Source organism: Amblyraja radiata, chromosome 1 (genome assembly GCF_010909765.2).
Source record: "Amblyraja radiata isolate CabotCenter1 chromosome 1, sAmbRad1.1.pri, whole genome shotgun sequence".
In the NCBI taxonomy this organism is placed as follows: domain Eukaryota; kingdom Metazoa; phylum Chordata; class Chondrichthyes; order Rajiformes; family Rajidae; genus Amblyraja; species Amblyraja radiata.
In genome coordinates, this window is record NC_045956.1 from 99,807,913 (window position 1) to 99,827,949 (window position 20,037).

At 41.9% G+C, this 20,037-nt stretch overlaps 1 protein-coding gene across 8 annotated transcripts in view; it reads left to right on the forward strand.

Annotated features, from left to right (window-relative positions):
• Positions 1-20,037, forward strand: part of klf3 (Kruppel like factor 3) — a 101,330-nt gene that overhangs the window by 10,267 nt on the left and 71,026 nt on the right. For 4 of the 8 annotated variants that reach the window (XM_033026913.1, XM_033026974.1, XM_033026921.1 and 1 more), the window contains exon 2: positions 2,451-2,502. The gene's annotated coding sequence lies outside the window, so the exon portion shown is untranslated. Of the gene's footprint in view, positions 1-2,068; positions 2,326-2,450; positions 2,503-8,618; positions 8,638-20,037 lie in introns of those variants that run through there. The other 4 variants (XM_033026927.1, XM_033026937.1, XM_033026962.1 and 1 more) reach the window with 3 other exon arrangements.

The window sequence follows — 20,037 nt, forward strand, 5'->3', positions numbered from 1 at the left end:
GGAATGGTTAGGGTGACAGGCATCCTTGACGACACTTTCAGCCTCCCCAATGCAATGCACCAGGGTGATGGGGGGCAAGATTTAATAGGGAATATGCCAGAGGATGTTGAAATAGAGATCTTCTGGTCTGAAAAAGGACCTCAACCCGAAATATCAACTATCCATGTTCTCCAGAGATGCTGCCTGAGCTGCTGAACTAAGCCTCCTCTTGAACATCAAACAAACTAAGGAGTTGATCGTGGACTTTAGGAGGGCACATCATCCGAGGACGTACGCACCATTGAGGATAAATGGGGATATTGTGGATAGGGTGAGCTGTTTAAAATATCTGGGAGTCCACATCTCTGAGGATATGACATGGACATCACACGCCGCAGCACTCGTGAGTAAGGCAAGGCAGCGCCTTTACCACCTCAGGCAATTGAGGAAATTCAGAGTGTCTCCGAGGATCCTCCAGCACTTCTACTCAGCGGCTGTGGAAAGCATCTTGTCCGGAAATATTACAATCTGGTTTGGGAATTGCTCTGCCCAGGACAAGAAGGCTCTGCAGAGAGTAGTGCGTTCGGCCGAACGCACTATGGGAATTTCACTCGCCCCCCTGCAGGAACTATACATTAGGAGGTGCAACTCCAGAGCCAATAAAATCATGGGAGACCCCTTCCACCCCCGCAACGGACTGTTCCAGCTGCTACGGTCAGGCAAACGCCTCCGTTGCCATGCTGTGAGAACGGAGAGGTTGAGAAGGAGTTTCTTCCCAGAGGCCATTAGGACTATAAACTCCTATCTCACCAGGGACTAACTTTTACTGTACCACTCTACTGCTTTTTTTAAATTGCTGTTTTTTTCCCTTTTTCCTTCCGCCCACAATATTTAATATGTAAAAGAATATGTGATTCTGTTCCATTCTGTTTGTAGTTTGTTAGGTTGTTTGTTTTTGTCTTTTTGCACAAAGTCCGCGAGCATTGCCACTTTTCATTTCATTGCACATCTCGTATAAGTATGTGACGAATAAACTTGACTTGACTTGAGTTATTTTGCGCCAAATGGGGCAGGTAAATAACAGCATTTAAAAGACACTTGCACAGGTACATGGTTAGGAAAGATTTAGAGGGATATGGGCCAAATGTGGGCAAATTAGACTAGCTTAGACCTTGGTCTGCATGGATGAGTTGGGCTGAAGGACCTGTTTCTGTGCTCTGGTATGATTCTATGACCATGAAAATGGAATGGATGGAAGGAAGTGACAAGCCTGTGATGGAGAAGGATGTGCTCACTACTTTATTTTCAAGTGGCTAAAGGCAACGCATTTCAGCAAAATTTCATTGGCTATATACTGCATGGGGATGTCATGAAAAGGGGATAAAGAGTGTTATACAAATGCAGGTTCTCCTCAAAAAAGTCTGATTTACTTCACAGTGTAGAAGCAGAGGAATCAGATATTTGCCAACACATCGGAAGAACTTTTGACTTTAAATATCCGTAGCCCAAAGACTTTAACTGACATCTCTGTAGAAAAGAGAAGCTGAATACTGGGAATTTCGTAGCTCTTATAAATAATTTCAATAAATACCTGATTGTTTTCTGCATTTCTAAATTAATGCCAGAGCTGCTTACTGGCACCAGAAAGCAAAATATTTTTTACCTCATGAAAAAAGGGATTCATTCACTCCCTGGAACCATAGACAAGGTTTGACTGAAATGAATCAACTTAAGGAAAATTTGTTTTCCTGAATAGATGTATTTTCCCATTAGGTATCATGTGTGCAAACAGCAGCAAACTCAAGAAACAGGTTATAGCTGAATTTATAATTTTAAAGAATCGTTCTCCTCTCTAAAGCGCACTCGTCGATGTCAGTCAGTGTGCAAATGGCAAACAGCCAACGATCATTTCCTCAAAACTCCGTGACCCAGCCTGGCCCAGCTGCCCATGTAAATAAGACTGTTTAGAATGTATAAAAGCCTCTCCCTGGTTTCACTCCACCTCAGCCAGCCAGAGCAGTTTCCTGCTCTTTGTTTCAAGGCTGAGCTTTGCGTCATGCATTCCAAGTGCTATTTCAATGTTCTTTCCTGTTTAGGTTGTTTTCTACTAGAGGAGCTGCAGCCCTGTCCCAGCCCTAACCCAGCCCAAGGCTCCTCCCTTCCCCCCAGAACCATTATCTGTTGACACATCGTGTACTGATGGCCACTGCTCCCTGGTTGTCTCCGGTCAGGAAAATTTGAAGCCACTTGCCAGATAACAGTCTGAAAATTGATTTGAACTAGTTGATCGAGCAGCACTTTGGAATTCCTTTCTTTCTGACTGGGAGTTGAAACGAATAAATTAATGTAAGTTAGTCTTGTGCCTGTGAAAAATTGGTGGAGTGGGATAGATATATTTTACATTTTAAGTAACTATTTCTGTTGTTTTACAATTAAAATTGTAACAATTTCTTGCTTCTTTCTTTTGACAGGTAGAAACTTCTGACTGAGAAGGGAAGAACGTTATTTGAGTGTGGACACAAAGTAAGTGCTTGGTTGTGATTTCATCCTTCTTAATTACACCGTGAGGATTGTGTTGATTCGAAAGTAACGTGCAAGGGCCGATAAGCTACTCTTGTGCAATAAGTGAGGATAAGTTGCAGCTCCTGCTTTTATGCTTTGAGCATATAAGTGCAGAATGCCTTCAACCAAGGAGGAAAAGTGCTTCAATTTATAGTGTAGGAAGGAACTGCAGATGCTGGTTTAAACTGAAGATAGACACACATAGCTGGAGTAACTCAGTGGGACAGGCAGCATCTCCAGGGAGAAGGAATGGGTGACGCTTCTGAGGAAGGGTCTTGACCCGAAGCGTCACCCATTCCTTCTCTCTGGAGATGCTGCCTGTCCCGCTGAATTACTCCAGCATTTTGTGTAGATTTATAAAGTTTCAGGCTCAGCCTTTCACTGATTTGACTCCTCAATATGGCTGTGTTGCCGTCAGATGGGGCCTGACATGGGAATTAACCTTTCATTGGCGCAAAGCTGTAATCTTTATAACAGTATAAAAGCATTAATATATCAGTACTCTTAATATATCATGGCATTCTACTTGCCCTGCTTTATGTTTGTTGAACTTAAATGTACTCTGAAATCAAGTTTTACTTCTTACAGTGAGCCTACATTATAAATAACATAGTGATATGATCTTACTATTTGCGAAAACCTTGGCTTCTGAATTTTTCTGTACTTTGCACTCTGAACCATATCAATGGGCTGGGATGAATGACATTGCTGCAATGTTCCATGTATGTTACTGAAGTTAAATGGAAAACAAATTGAAGGGTGGAAATAGGAATAGATTAATCTTTTTTTAACCAAGTTCCAACATTTTATCAGAACTAGTTCTTGAGCTTAGGCAAGGTTTCCCTGCCCAAAAAATATTACCTGTATTTTTCTCTCTTAAAATGAATGTGAGGCTGTACAGTGTTTCCAAGGTTTGTGAGCCTTTATGCTGTAGCTAAATGTTAATGTAGACATTCTGTATTGGCAATCTCTATGATTTTCATACTTCACGCAATTAATTAACAGATAGGGGATCATATTTGTGCATCTGTGGTTGATGGTTCATCGGACAACTGAGAATTGAGGGTATATATTCTTTTCCATGTCAATAATACTGCAATTGTTAATGATCAGTTAATAATAAAGCTGCATATTAATGTTAGTTCAATAGGTCTAGTTTAATTTCATTCCCCAATCAAATAATCATACAATAATTTGGATCACAGTTTTGGTGCAAACAACTTGGCTGGAAGCAAATCGATTATTCCAACAGAGGTCAACACACTCATTCCTAAACAATTTAACCTATTGGGATTGCCAGTAAATTGTTTTGGCAGATGTACTTTCACATTGTATGAGGCTTATGTAATATATGGACCATGTTCTACGATGCTGCTCAATGATCTATGCGTGAAAATATTACAGACCATGAACTCCAGGAGTAGTTACAGTCAAACAGAAACGTGTTTTGCAACTATATGCATAGAGACTCTGTTTAGCAAGCTTTCTGGTGAGATGTGTGCCTGTTTCAAGCAGAAGTGCAGGTTTAAGACAGGAAACAGACAGCAGTCTGTCCTGATAAGGGAGAGTATTGTCTGAGGGAGCTGGCTCATGTGCACTCCCCAGAGATTTTTGGTTGGGAAGGGATGGCTGACAGGATACCACATGTAATGCTGCGTAATATTTTTCTCCAGAGCTGGCTGCTTTTACATTAGTGAGTAATGGAAAAGGCGTGCAATGTTTTTTTTTCATTTTCACTTGCAGTTTTTATATCTTTTTAAAATAATGTTGTCACTGCAAAGTTTGAAGCAAATTATATAATGTGTTGCATTCATTAGAAGAGAAAAGAAATATGATCCAGATTGCATGAGAACAAGCATTGTGAAGAGGACATTTGTGATGCACATGAAAGTATTTGAAGGTATTTGATGAAATAGATGTGGTTCCAGTAGCATAGTGGTTATATTATTGAACAAATCGTGCTGAAACTGGGCTAATGATACAGAACTGCAAGATCAGATCCTACCACAACTATTGGATGAATCTAAATAAATGAAGTTCACTTCACGAATGGTGACAATGAATGTATAGATTTATGATCAAAGTCCACCTGGTGCACTGGAAGGAAATCTGATGTCCTTCCTGTCTGCACTTGACTCTTAATTGCCCTCTGATGTGGTCTAACAAAGCTGGTGTTTGTGCCAAAATGGTTATGATGATCAGTAGTAAGAATGAGATTGGATTCAGCCCATCCCGAGTTGGCTGTCCACAACTAGCCCAGTCAGTCAAGCAAAATCCTCCTCAGAATCATTTCATGCCCTGAGCTTAAATTGGGAGCACTGTCTCAGACAGTGCAGACAAGTGCTGATATATTTACACCTGGGAACTTTCTGAGTTCAAGCTAGAAACTCTCCTAACTTATGAAAATTACTGCGGCTTCAGGAACAGAAGATGGCGGCACAGTAGCACATGTGAGTGACACGGTGGCGCTGTGGTAAAGATGCTGCCTTACAGCACCAGAGACCCAGATTTCAAGTTCAAGTTTACATTTATCCTGACTACGGATGCTATCTGTACAGAGTTTGTACATTCTCCCTGTGACCACATGGGTTTTCTCCGGGCACTTGGGTTTCCTCCCGCACTGCAAGATCGTACAGGTTTGTAGGTTAATTGGCTTTAGTAAATTGTAAAATTGGTCTCCTGGCTGAACTAGTGATGTACTCCACAGTCTGTTGCCACACGTTTTGGATATCCATCGCTCTACCATTATCATCAATCCATCAGAATAAGTCTGGCTCGATGACAAGAGGTGAGAACCATATCAGGATCACAACCAAGCATTCCCTGAAAACAATTTACAGGCCTGGTGAAATCACATTGATAAACAGCAGAATCAAAATGCTACAGACAGAGCTAAATGATCTTTCAGTAATAGGAGATCGACTCTCCATGATGATCACTGTGCTCATTGATGGTACAGCACAATATGCCAATGCAGAAGACCATGCTGAACTATTTGTAACTACCTTCAGCGAGATGTACCGTATGGATCTGAAGAAGGGTTTCGGCCAGAAACGTTGCCCATTTCCTTCGCTCCATAGATGCTGCTGCACCCGCTGAGTTTCTCCAGCATTTTTGTGTACCTTGTATCAAATGGATGATCCACCATCTTACAAAGGGAGAGCACAGTGTAAATGACAAGACACTTCTGAATGTTTCAACACCTTTGCTGATACAAAGTAATTCGCATGGATGGTCTAAAACCTTCTGAGAACAGAGAACCCAGACACCCAGAAGTAGGGCTCTGAGGGCTGACTCTGTGACTGCACAAATATCCTAATTATTGCTAGACAGGCAAATATGCCTATGACCATGTTTGATGTGTCAAGTGATAAAATAACTCTGGTGTGGGAACTCTCCTTGAGCTCCGGCAGAAGGTGCAAAATAACTCTGCTAAAGATGCCTAGTTTGATGTGTGAACCAATTAGTTTAGTTTAGAGATATAACGTGGAAACAGCCATCGAGTCCGCGCTGATCAGCAATCACCAGTTCACACTAGTTCTATCCTACACATTCGGGCCAATTTATAGAGGCTAATTAACCTGCAAAGCTGCACGTCTTTGGGATGTGGGAGGAAACTGGAGCACTCGGAAAAAAACCCATGCGGTCACAGGGAGAACGTGGAGACTCCACACAAACAGATTGAACTGCAATCTCTGCACTGGGGCAGCAACACTGTGTTACTGTGCCACCCAATTAATATAGCTCCATTGTCTTACACTTGGCTGATGCATATGAGAACATCACATCTCAAGGACTGAACTTTCTGGTACCTTTCCCCACAGTGGAACATTTTGATTCTGCTGTGGGGGGACGTTCATGTTAAATTCTATAATGTGTTGTGTCATTTCTATGGATGTACAGAAACCTAATTATTTCTTCTATGTAACGCGAGTTGATTTAAACGTGCTATATAAATAAAATTTACTTACTTACTATCACATGGTCATGTGTTTGCAAACTAGCCAGATGCTGGGGCCAATAGCCTGTGTTCTATGTTCAGTAGAGTTTGTTTATAAAAAGCTGTCCTCTTAATTTCAACCCAGTTGCCCCTAGTATCAGGTTAGTTTGCCAACGTGACCTGACCATGTGATGTTCACGTATACAATTAGAACAGGTTATGTGCCTTTTGAAGACTGGTTCTTGTTGGTATGAATGCATTCTATCGACATAATTCTATAAATCCTGAATAATCCCTGACATGTACCACAGGAAAGAGGACACAGTGAGTGTAGGTGAGTTTTTAGTTTGGTATTTGTGGGCTTTCTACACAGGATTGCCTCTATTTCACAGCAGGAATACAGGTAGATTGTGGGATTCTAGCACCAATGTGGAAGTCCCATAGTTACTGGCCGAGCTCCAATGGTGATTTCCCAGTGTTTTGTTGCCAGGACCTACTGGAAATGTCAGCGGCTCGGAGAAATTTAAACGTTTTGATAGAATTAACTGTCAAATCAAAGGTGAGGTGCTGCCATTTCTTGAAGCGTTTCAAACAAACTTTGTGGGCAAGGCTTGTGACTAGGTTATGCCACTGCAGGCCCCAGCACCAATCAGTGCCTCACTGGGAACTTCGGGAGCATCTGGGCCATCGGATTGTCCTTCCAGACTCATCGGGGAACATGGATGGCAAGTCCAGGCAGTGAACCCCACTCAGAAGCATCTAAGCCAGTGACCTCTGCATGAGCTCCCTGATCTAAGAGGTGAGGGTGGGGAGAGGGGTTCAAGGGTGGGGAGAGGGGTTCAAGGGTTCAAGGCAAAACTAGATTGAATAACTGGAGTATCCTCACCTCTAGAAGAACAGTGAAGGTGTGTGTTCTTTAAGCAAGTTTTAGAATTGACGTTTTCTTATGACTAGTTAATGGTCTTCTTTCCAAATTAAAAGGGTCCTGGCCCAAAACACCCGCTACACATTCCTCCACAGTTGTTGCCTGTCCTACTGAGTTACTCCAGCAATTTGTTCAAAATAATTGGTTAAGTGGTTATTTTCATTTTCATGACTTCTATGATTATTCCAAATGTTTGGGAGAAAAATTACTTGGGCTAGGAGCTTTGCGTGATGGAACAAGTTGGTATGAATCTATGCTACTAATATGGCAATTGTATGTTGCAATTGGACAAAGTCTAGGAACAAATTATTGTTGCAATGGGATAGCTGGATTGGAAATTCCAGCTTAGTTCAATGTGTTCTTTGGACAAAGGCTATGCTCGTTGTAATTTGATCTTGGAGAATTGGAGGCAAAGTATATTTTGTAATGGATATCTTCAGCAGCAAAAGGCCTTATTTTTCTTATCGTTTTCATGAATTTGTTGGGAAAATACTAAAAATATTTTGAGTCTGAGTGTCTGAAGAAGGGTCTCGACCTGAAAAGTCACCCATTCCTTCTCTCCAGAAATGCTGCCTGTCCCGCTGAGTTACTCCAGCATTTCGTATCTACCTTCGATTTAAACCAGCATCTGCAGTTCTTTCTTACACTAAAAATAAATTATTACTTTCTTTGTGTAGGTTACTGGTTTTGGAGTGTATCTAGTTTCAGAAAAGTAGGCTTAAACTCTGTGTATAATCCATTCAATTAAATTATTCAAAAGCTTCTTAAAATCACTTTGGAGAGATTCTCCTCAAAATATGCTTTTGTTGTGCTAATTGTTAGTAAACTGTTGTGAATGGACTCATTAGAAATGTTTCCCCTTTAAAAAAAAATATTCACGTATCTATATAACTAAAACTCTCATCTTGTATGTATATATATTTGTTTGTATGTATGTATGTTCCCATATGCTTGAAATAGTGAAAACGGTACACGACATCGCTACAATTTTAGGGGCGCCTTACTCACCATTCCCCTGGGGTGTGCAGCAGCAAGTTTTGTTCCATTTGACAAAGTAATTCCCTTAATAAACTTCCTCGATACCATTAACTGCGCTCCCACTTGCCGGCCCGGTCAGGCGCGCCAGCGCAATTGGGGGAGGGTTGCCAGGCCTGCTATCCGCCCGTGCGCAGTTTGGGGAGGGTTGCCGGGCCAGGTTCGCCATTTTGACTGAGCATTGCCTCGTGTATAGGTGAGTGGTAGAATATTGCATTGGGGGAGGGGGACCCAACGGGTCCACGCTTGGCCTAGAATATACTATTAAACCTTCATTGAAGTTTTTATCTTGTTTTGATAAGGAAATAGGATTTTAGATGTAGGCAGTATGACTTGTAAAGCCAAACTCATTTATTTACTTACTTGTTTATTTACTTGTGGCAGGGTAAGCTGTAAAAAAAATGTGTGACTCAAATGGTTAATGTCTTGTGACAATCATTTACATTTCATTGGCTTCACCTCTTCATTTATTTCACTTGCATACTGAAACACTGGCTTGGTTTCATTATGTGGGAATGGGTGTGTTACCATCCCAAATTTCTGTCTTGTTTGGGCAAGTTAAACTGCCCAAACAAAGAACCATAGGGCTGGGCGTGGAAACTCTGGAATGTAAAGTGCCACAGAAACATTTATTAACAGAAGAAAAGGTGGATTGTTTCCTTGCATTCATCGCACCAAGCACTTTGCATTGAGAGTAGTTATATTGCTGAACTAGCTATATCGCAGGGCAAGTAAGAAGCAGTCGAGGCATAGATCAATAATCTGAGTTATGAATTCTGATCCCACAATGATACCTGGAAAATATATAATCAATCGAGTAAATTAATCTTGATTTATTGTTAATATCAATAATAGTGGCCACAGTACTCCATTCTGTTGTAAATATATATTTGCTCATTTATGTCCTTCAGGGAAGAAAATCTGTTAGATTTATACAGTCTGGTGTATAAATGACAGCAGACTCACACGATGATTGATTCAAAACTGCCCTCTGAAGTGGTAAAACAACCTGTTCTGTGGCAGTAAATTGCTCCAGAAACAATAATGAGAATAACACTGGAAGGGCTATGAGGCATCAATCAAGGCACCAAACATGTCAACGGTACCTGAAGCTCTTACTCAAAGGGTCTACTGTAAAGTTGGGTGAGCTGTTCTACAGACTAGTAAACACCAGGCTCACATGGCCATACTCTGAGAAACACGTCTCTCTGGCAATATCACAGGCTCCTCTGTCCCCTAGGTGTGGGAAGAGTGTTCAATTGTCATATGGCCTGGGTATAAAACAATGACATTTTTATTTTGTTGCAGCTTTACAGATCCATTAATGCAGTGACACAACAAATAAATGTACAATAATTGATGTAAATTATTGGTAAAATTAGGTAATCATATCATAATGGTGCAAACCGCAGGACACAGTGCAAAACAAAGTCCATAGTAGATCGTTGCTGAGGTAAGGGTGTGTTCGGGGTTTTGTTGTGTGATTCAAGGGCCCAATGGTTGCAAGAAAGAAGCTGTTCTTACATGTGAAAATCACAGTTCTCAGGCTCCTGTACCTTCTTCCAAACGGTAGCAGCGAGATGAGAGCATGGCCAAGGTGGAGCAGGTCTTTGATATTAGCTGCCTATTTGAGATTCCTTTTTGTAGATCCCTTTGATGGTGAGGAAGTCAATACATGTGATAGACCAGACACTGTCCACCATTTTCTGCAGCCTCTTTCCACTCCTACCAGTGGCAAGTGGCACTGCAGTATACAGTTAAGACGGAGTTAAGCCCTGGGAGCTTTCAACATTGGCAACTGGCTGCTGAGGTCTCACAGCATCAGATCTAGCATGAGCACCTCGTGCCGATAGCAGTAATGGTAAGAAGCACCGAAAGGACACGAAACATACATTGTATAGGAGACTTCAGTGCTCATCGCTAGGATTAGATGGGCAGGGCAGTGTATATTGACTGAGCTGTCTGCGCCCCAAAGTATATACAAACCACACTTTTGCTTTTGTCCTCTGGCTCCTGCTCTTCCCCAAGCAACAAATATTTCCAAACTTACTTTTTAAATACAGACTTACAAAGAGATCAAATAGTCAAGAAATAGTGTGATGAGTTAAATCAGGAAAGGATGGTTTTGATAGCATTTTTAAAAAATTGAATCAGATCCATGTTATAAGCTGAACAAAGGAAAATATGAAACTATCCAGCAATATGCGATTAGTTTATTCTAACCAATTCAAATATATAGTGACCTTTTAATGAGCAGCAAATGGGGAAAGAATCCTTCCAAATAATCACTTTAACTACTTCTGGTTGTTCAACATAGTTTTATAATAATGTAAAAAAAAGTGCTGACGTAACTCAGCAGGGCAGGCAGCATCTCTGGAGTATGTGTGCTGCATGGTAACTCAAATTTCACTGCACCAATTGGTGTATGTGACAATAAATGTCCTTTGTCCTTTTGTCCTTTTGTCCTTTGACTTTGAGTATATGGTTAGGTGAAGTTTTGGGACTGCAGTTCATTGTGCTTCCACGTTATAAAAATGTGATTTGATTTAAATGCTGTATTAACAGCAATAGAAATATCTCTTATTCAGTGTTTTTGAAGTGTAAACTTTGTATAAACATTTGAAATGGTCCAGACTCTTGAAACGGTCACACTTCAATGCAGTCCTGACACCTCACCATTCCTGTGCATTTGAACAGCTTATGTAGGGCTGTGTATTTTCCGTTCCTGTTTCGTTATGATCCGGTATCGATCTGTGCAGCAGTACAAAATGCAATATATCAGTTGTACATTTATCGTTAACACTCAATTTAAAACAGACTGGTAAGTCTGCAGTCAGATCCATGATTGTAGACAGGGGTTTCGCCCCTGCAGCAAGCAAACAAGAGAAAGAAGGAAATACACCAGCAATTTGTGTCAATAATTTAAAATGTAACTCAGCAGGTCAGGCAGCATCTCCGGAGAAAAAGGATGTATGACATTTCGGCTCGGGACCCTTCTTCAGACTGAAAGTAGGTCGTGGAGGGGGGTGGGGGGAGTTGAGGTGAAGAACTGCAGGTGAGAAAAGACCAGAACTAATCAGGGCCAGCCACAAATAGCAGGGTGTAGCCTGGTACACCCATCTTCCCGGGCCAACAATGGACCCTCACATCAGTCTGAAGAAGGGTCTCGACCCGAAACGTTGCCTATTTCCTTCGCTCCATAGATGCTGCCTCACCCATTAAGTTTCTCCAGCATTTTTGTCTACCTTCGATTTTCCAGCATCTGCAGTTCCTTCTTAAACATGGACCTGCCTGCGGTCATTTGTGGCTGATCCTGATTGGTCCTGGTCTTTAGGTGCCACCCCCCCCCCCCCCCCCCTTACTTTCAGTCTGAAGAAGAGTCCTGAACCAAAGCATCACCCATCCTTTTCCTCCAGAAACGCTGCCAGTCCTGCTGAGTTACTCCAGCACTTTGTGTCTATCTTTGGTATTAATCAGCATCTGCAGTTCTTTGTTTCAACATTTTAAATGACGTTGGCTTTGCTTCTTGGAAATCTTGAAGCAGTCTTGAAGCTACATGCAAGTATTCATTATTTTTTTTCTCCCAATGGTGAGGTAGACAAGGATGTAAGTACCTTCGGAGTCATTTAAAATATAGTCATATGCACTTGTGCAGTTGTATTTGCAAATCGAAGGATTATGTCAACAGGGAGTGGTTACTTTGGAAAGTTAACGTTACCTTAATCCTCACTTGCCACACCCATCTACTCACACCCCACCCAACAACCACACCTCCACAATCCTACACAACCAAAGCACCAAACATAACATGACAAAAGCCAAACCAGATTTGCAACGTTTAAAATGCCACAAAATATATGCAGATTGCTCTCTGATTTCCAGCCAATACTATTAAAGGTCTGCAAAGCTTTAGGTGCTTTTCACTGTCACAGACTTCAACAGGGCTCAAAATGATCCCGCAGTAAAGAAAATCTGAAGTAACAAACAATCTGCTGGAGGAGCAGAGCAGCTCAAGCAACATCTGTGGAGGGAAAGGGTCCTAATGCCGGGTTTGGACCCAAAACATCTATCATTCCTTTCCGCCCACGGCTGCTGTTCGACCCACCATGTTCCACCAGCAGATTGCGTGTTGCTCCTCTAGTTTGTATGATTTGTGTTCCCATTAATCCATCTCCCCTCCCCCCCAACAGTCCTGTACTGACATCACTCTTTCTGAAGAAGGGTTTCGGCCCGAAACGTTACCTATTTCCTTCTCTCCATCGATGCTGCCTCACCCGCTGAGTTTCTCCAGCGCTTTTGTCTACCGTCACACTTTCGAAACATGGTTATCAGACTCCTAAAGGATGGGATTGTTGAGGCCCTGACAGAGATTCCTAAATCATTGCTGGCCACAAGTGAGGTGCCTGATGACCGCTGGATAGCAGCTGTGATCATGTTTATTCAAGACGAGCAGCAAGGATAAGCCAAATAATTACAGGCTTGTGAGACTAACGTCAGTAGTGAAAAAGTTATTGGAAAAACCTCTGAAGGACAGGAGTGATCTATACTTAAACAGGAAGGGGTTGGATAGAGATAGTGAACATGGGTTTATTCTAGGAGATAGGGCTAACTAGAGTCATGCAGAACAGAAACAAGCCCTTCAGCCCAACTTGTCCATTTCGACCAAGATGACCAATCTACATTGCTCCCACCTGCCTGCATTTGGCACTTATCCTAAATCCATGTACTTATCTAAAGGTATTGTATTGATTAATTTGATTGTGTTTTATGAAGAAACTAGACTAAGTGGGACCCGTTGGGTCCCAGCATCACACAGGAGGGCTGGTCATCCAACGCAATATTCCACCTCTCCACCAATTCTAATATTGGTGGCCAGTTGGGGGGGGAGGCTTTCTGGAGCGCTAGTATGGGTGTTGTGGGCTGAAGGGACTGGTTTCCAGAGGGCTAGTATGCAAATTGTGCGCCAAATGGATTCTTGGGCTGGCGTCTCAGTCAATCAAGCCTGTTGTGCTGGCAACTCGCTCACTCACGGCTGGTGGGCTGGTAGTTGACCCACGGTTAATCCTTGAAATTCTATTTCAAGCAGGGTATTATGCCACCAAATTCAAGTGCAGTTTCTTACCACTTCTAGCAGGGTGCAAGGCCACCAAATTCAAGTGCTGTTTCATACCATTTGAAGTAGGGTGCAAAGCCACTAAAGACAGCGAGTCGTGACCTCTCCCTTCTCCATCTTGCAGAGACTGAGCCACACCCACATTTCCGGGTTTTATAACCCCTCCCCCCCACCGGGAAAGGTGTGGCTTTCATGGAGTGATTGACAGGAGAGAGATTCTCAACATTAAAAAAAAAACTAATACCACTTTTATTTTTCATTGATGGGAAGAATTCTCTGCATCTGCTCAGCGGAGGGGGACTGAGTAACATGGCCAAAAATCACAGCCGTAAGTGGTAGCGTTTTATCTAAAATCAATATACAGTGCAAACAGGAAGTAAGTGCATTTACAGTAGTGCCTTTTAACTTCAAGCCAAAGCACCCAAGCCGCCATTTGCAGTAAGTAGTGCAACTTCATGCCACCATTTGCAGTAAGTGGTGCCTTTCAACTTCAAGCCAATGCACCCAAGCCACCATTTGCAGTAAGTAGTGCCTTTTAACTTCAAGCCATTGCATCCAAGCCACCATTTGCAGTAAGTAGTGGCTTTCAACTTCAAACCACACCCAAGCCACACCCAAGCCACCATTAGCAGTAAGAGGTGCCTTTCAACTTCAAGTCAAAGCAACCAAGCCACCATTAGCAGTAAATAGTGCCTTTCAACTTCAAGCCAATGCACCCAAGCCACCATTTGCAGTAAGTAGTGCCTTTCAACTTCAAGCCAATGCACCCAATCCACCATTTGCAGTAAGTAGTGCCTGTCAACCTCATGCCACCATTTGCAGTAAGTAGTGCCTTTCAACTTAAAGCCAAAGCAACCAAGCCACCATTTGCAGTAAGTAGTGCCTTTCAACTTCAAGCCAATGCACCCACGCCCCCATTTGCAGTAAGTAATGCATTTTAACTTCAAGCCATTGCACCCAAGCCACCATTTGCAGTAAGTAGTGCCTTTCAACTTCATGCCACCATTTGCAGTAAGTGGTGTCTTTCAACTTCAAGCCATACCCAAGCCATCATTTGCAGTAAGTAGTGCCTTTCAACTTCAAGCCAAAGCAACCAAGTCACCATTTGCAGTAAGTCGTGCCTTTCAACTTCAAACCAAAGCTCCCAAGCCACCATTTGCAGTAAGTAGTGCCTTTCAACTTCATGCCACCATTTGCAGTAAGTGGTGTCTTTCAACTTCAAGCCACACCCAAGCCATCATTTGCAGTAAGTGGTGTCTTTCAACTACAAGCCACACCCAAGCCACCATTTGCAGTAAGTAGTGCCTTTCAACTTCAAGCCAAAGCAACCAAGTCACCATTTGCAGTAAGTCGTGCCTTTCAACTTCAAACTAAAGCTCCCAAGCCATCATTTGCAGTAAGTAGTGCTTTCAACTTCAAGCCAAAGCACCCAAGCCATCATTTGCAGTAAGTAGTGCCTTACAACTTCAAGCCAAAGCAACCAATCCACCATTTGCAGTAAGTAGTGCATTTCAACTTCAAGCCAAAGCAACCAATCCACCATTTGCAGTAAGTAGTGGCCTTCAACTTCATGCCACCATTTGCAGTAAGTGGTGTCTTTCAACTTCAAGCCTCACCCAAGCCACCATTTGCAGTGAGTAGTGCCTTTCAACGTCAAGCCAAAGCAACCAAGCCACCATTTGCAGTAATAGTGCCTTTCAACTTCAAGCCAAAGCTCCCAAGCCACCAGTTGCAGTAAGTAGTGCCTTTCAACTTCATGCCACCATTTGCAGTAAGTAGTGCCTTTCAACTTGAAGCCACAATTTGCAGTAAGTAGTGCCTTTCAACTTCAAGCCATTGCACCCAAGCCACCATCTGCAGTAAGTAGTGTCTTTCAACTTCAAGCCACACCCAAGCTTTAGAACCAATAGTAATTTTTTTGCAAGCTTTAGAACCAATAGGGACACTTTTTGCAAGATTTAGAACCAATAGACATTTTTTGCAAGCTTTAGAACCAATAGACTTTTTTTGCAAGCTTTAGAACCAATAGACATTTTTTTGCAAGCTTTAGAACCAATAGACATTTTTTTGCAAGCTTTAGAACCAATAGACATTTTTTTGCAAGCTTTAGAACCAATAGACATTTGTTTGCAAGCTTTAGAACCAATAGACATTTTTTTGCAAGCTTTAGAACCAATAGACATTTTTTTGCAAGCTTTAGAACCAATAGACATTTTTTTGCAAGCTTTAGAACCAATAGACATTTTTTTGCAAGCTTTAGAACCAATAGACATTTTTCTTCGAAGCTTTAGAACCAATAGACTTTTTTTTGCAAGCTTTAGAACCAATAGACATTTTTTTTGCAAGCTTTAGAACCAATAGACATTTTTTTGCAAGCTTTAGAGCCAATAGAGACACTTTTTGCGAGCTTTAGAACCAATAGACACTTGTTTTGCAAGCTTTAGAACCAATAGACACTTGTTTTGCAAGCTTTAGAACCAATAGATATTTTTTGCGAGCTTTAGAACCAATAGACATTTTTTTTGCAAGCTTTAGAACCAATAGACATATTTTTGCAAGCTTAGAACCAATAGAGACATATTTTTGCCAGCTTTAGAACCAATAGACATATTTTTGCAAGCTTTAGAATCAATTGACATATTTTTGCAAGCTTAGAACCAATAGAGACATTTTTTTGCAAGCTTTAGAACCAAGAGACATTTTTTGCAAGCTTTAGAACCAATAGAGACACTTTTTGCAAGCTTTAGAACCAATAGAGACACTTTTTGCAAGCTTTAGAACCAATAGACATTTTATGAAAGCTTTAGAACCAATAGACACTTTTTTGCAAGCTTTAGAACCAATAGACACATTCTGCAAGCATTGTAGAACCAAAAGAGACACTTTTTGCAAGGATTTTAGAACCACTAAGGACACTTACATTTGAGTAGACATGTGTTCAGTGTTATTCACAGCTCAGAGAAACGTGACCCTCTGCCTTCCTCCATCTTGAAGAGACTGTGTGGCACACCACTTCCTGGTTTTATAGTCCCTCCCCCCTGCCGCCAGCGGGGGCAGCAGAGAGAATGGGGAATTTTGTAAAAACATTAATATCTCTGTCATTTTTAATCGACGGGAAAAATCCTCGGCACACATGCGGCGGAGGGGGGCTCTGAGCAAGGTGGCCAAAAATGACGGCCGTAGGTGGCGGCGTTCTCTCGGAAATCGCAGCACCAATGGCCAAAACCGGTCAAGAACGGACTTTTAGTAATATAGATAACAAAATGTATTGATGAGGGCAATGTGAATGATGGATTCAGTATGGCCTTTGACAAGGATCCATGTAGAAGATGGGGCCAAAGCTTTAGAGTCCATGAGATTCAAAGCAAGTTGGAAACTTGTGTCCAAGTTGGCCAAGTAATGGGAAGTAGACGATGATGGTGAATTGGAAGCCTGTGGTGACTGCTGCACCCCTGGGATGAGTACTGGCATCTTTCCAGTTTGCCATTTGCATTAATGCTTCGGATAAGGATGTAGGAGGTCTGATCAGTAAGTTCACAGAAGACACAAAAATGTATGGTGTTGTTGATAATGAGAATAGCCTTAGCTATATGACAATATTAATCAATTGTTAAAATGACCAGAGTAATGGCAGATGTATGTCCATGATGTATAATAACCTTGAATGATAGCACCCCAGTAAGTATTGAGATACCGAGACACTTTGGTATACAAGTCCATTGATTCCTAAAGTTCTAGAACATACTGTCTAAGATGGTAATAGAGGCAGAGGTACTATCACAATATTTAGAATAAACACAGAACATAGAACAGTACAGCACAGGAACAGGTCTTTCGGCCCACAATGTCTGTGCTGAACATGTCAAGTTAAATGAATCTCATCATCGTGTGATTTAATTCCCTGCATATCCAAGTGCCTATCCAGAAGACTATCATAAACAACACTATCATGTCTGCCTCTGCCACCATTCCTTGCAGCATATTCCAGGCACCCACCACCCACTTCTTTTTTAAATTGCACCGCACATCTTCTTTAAACTTTGACTCTTTTATCTTAAAGCTATGCTCTCTAATCTTTATAAGGTATCTAGACAAACACATGAATCACCAAACTATAGAAGAATCTGGACTAGGTGATGATGGTAAATAGGAATAGTATAGGTGGCACTTGATAGAGAGTATGGACATGGTGGCACAAAGGGCCTATTCCTTGGCTGTTTGACTGTGGTTATAATATAATAGCTAAGTTTTGTGCTCTGTGTGTCTAAGCATGTTCATAGATTGACAATAGGTGCTGGAGTAGGCCATTCGGCCCTTCGAGCCGGCAGCGCCATTCAATGTGATCATGGCTGATCATCCCAATCATTACCCCGCTCTTGCCTTCTCCCCATATCCCCTGCGCTATCTTTTAGAGCTCTCCCTTGAAAGTGTCCAGAGAACCAGCCTCCACCACTGAGGCAGATAATTCCACAGACTCACAACTCTCCCAAGAGCTGAAATATTACTGTGACAACAATGTAACTGCATTGCAGATCTGAAATGAGAGGATGGAGTATAGAATGGTCATATTCGGTGTGTGACTTTTAAATGGGATTGTAGATGCAGGAAAGGACTTTGTCGTCTTCTTTTATATGGTGTGCACAGCCTAAAGTTGTAGGTCAACTTGTTCTATTTGATCTTGTTTGTGCACGTCAGGTTGATTGCATTAGTCAAAACAGGGTGGACCACGTGAAGGTTGCAATCTCCCACCCCAAGAAAGGACTAAAGTTGAAAAAAATACTATTTTCATTTGTAGAGTATCCAACGCACACCTCGGATAACATCAACTTAATTTACACTTGTGTGAGAAACAAGAAACTGCATATGCTGGTTTACACAAAATATATAAAGTGACTCAGCAGGTCAGGCAGCATCTCTGGAGAACTTGGGGCCCTTCTTCCAACCCATGTTCTGGGTCGTGACCCTCTGGATGTGAAGAGCCCGACGCAAAAAGTCATCTAACCATGTTCTCCAGAGATGCTGCCTGAGCCGCTGAGTTACTCCAGCACTTTGTCTCTTTTACACTTATGTGAGCTTGCTCCCCTGCATTCCATGACATTTTAAAATACTTTTGGAGAAGATTAGGTTGTGTTCAACTTTGAAAGTGTCCACTTTCTCTGTTTTGCAACCTCTTATTTTCAAACTAATTAATAAACCGGAAAATATTGTTCCCAACAGGATAGAAAGTACGCTTGACCTATAGCTCCAGTTTCAATTGGCACAACATGTTGCTGCATTTCTATGGTCAGCCAGGAGTAGAGTTCAGGTCATGACATTGCTAGACTTGACATCAAATTCTCAGCTTGACATCCAGATTGTCACCATTGGAATCCCAATTACAGCAGAGTTTCTTCACTCAAGTTGCATGTATTCCAGTGTAGGAAAACACAACTCAGTTGCTCTTTATTTTAAATTTAAAATATTCTCCACAGGTGAAGAACCAGGTCAAGAATCAAGTCAAGACTCTAGAGTCATAGTCATAGAATGATACAATGTGGAAACAGGCCCTTCGACCCAACTCGCCCACTAACGTGCTCCAGTCAACTTGAACGAGACCTTCTCTCAAACCCTCGAAGTTAGCCTTACCCCAGTTAAGCATTTTAACACATGGACCCTCTCCGTCCCTATCCATAACTATCGTAAACCTAATTGAACTGTGGTCACTGGTCCCAAAAGGCTCCTCCACAAACACTTCATTAACTTGCCCTCCCCAATTTCCCAATACTAGATCCAGTGTTTCCCTCTCACATGTGGGGGCCTCCACATACTGTTTAAGAAAACTCTCCTGAACACTTTTGAGGAATTTCACCCCATTTAAACCCTTCACACTATGGTTTTCCCAGTCTATATTGGGAAAGTTAAAATCCCCTAAAACAACCTTATTTGACCTGCGTCTGTCTACAATCTCCCGGCACATTTGTTCTTCTAATTCCCATTGACTATTCAGGGGTCTGTAGTACACCCCCAACAAGGTGATCATCCCTTTTTTGTTCCTCAGCTCCACCCATATAGCCTCACTAGTCGAACTGTCTGTAATGTCACCTCTGATCACAGCCCTGTCATCCTCCTTAACCAACAATGCAACCCCCCTCCTCTTTTTCCCTCAACCCTGTCTCTCCTGAAGCTCCTGTACCCCGGAACATTGAGCTGCCGATCCTGCCCCTCCCTTACCCAGGTTTCAGTCATGGCTACAACGTCCCAGTGGCCCGTACTCTACTTTTAAGAGTCAAGGTAAAGAGAGTCAAGAGTGTTTTGTTGTCTTATCTCCCAGACAAAACAATGAAATAATGAAGTTCTTACTTGCAACAGCAAAACAGAATATGTAAACATGGTAAACTATATAATAAATGAAAAAAGAACAGTATACATATACACACACACACACACACACACTGCAAAAAGACAAAACCAATGCCCCAAGTCTTATGTAGTTCAGAGCTTGTT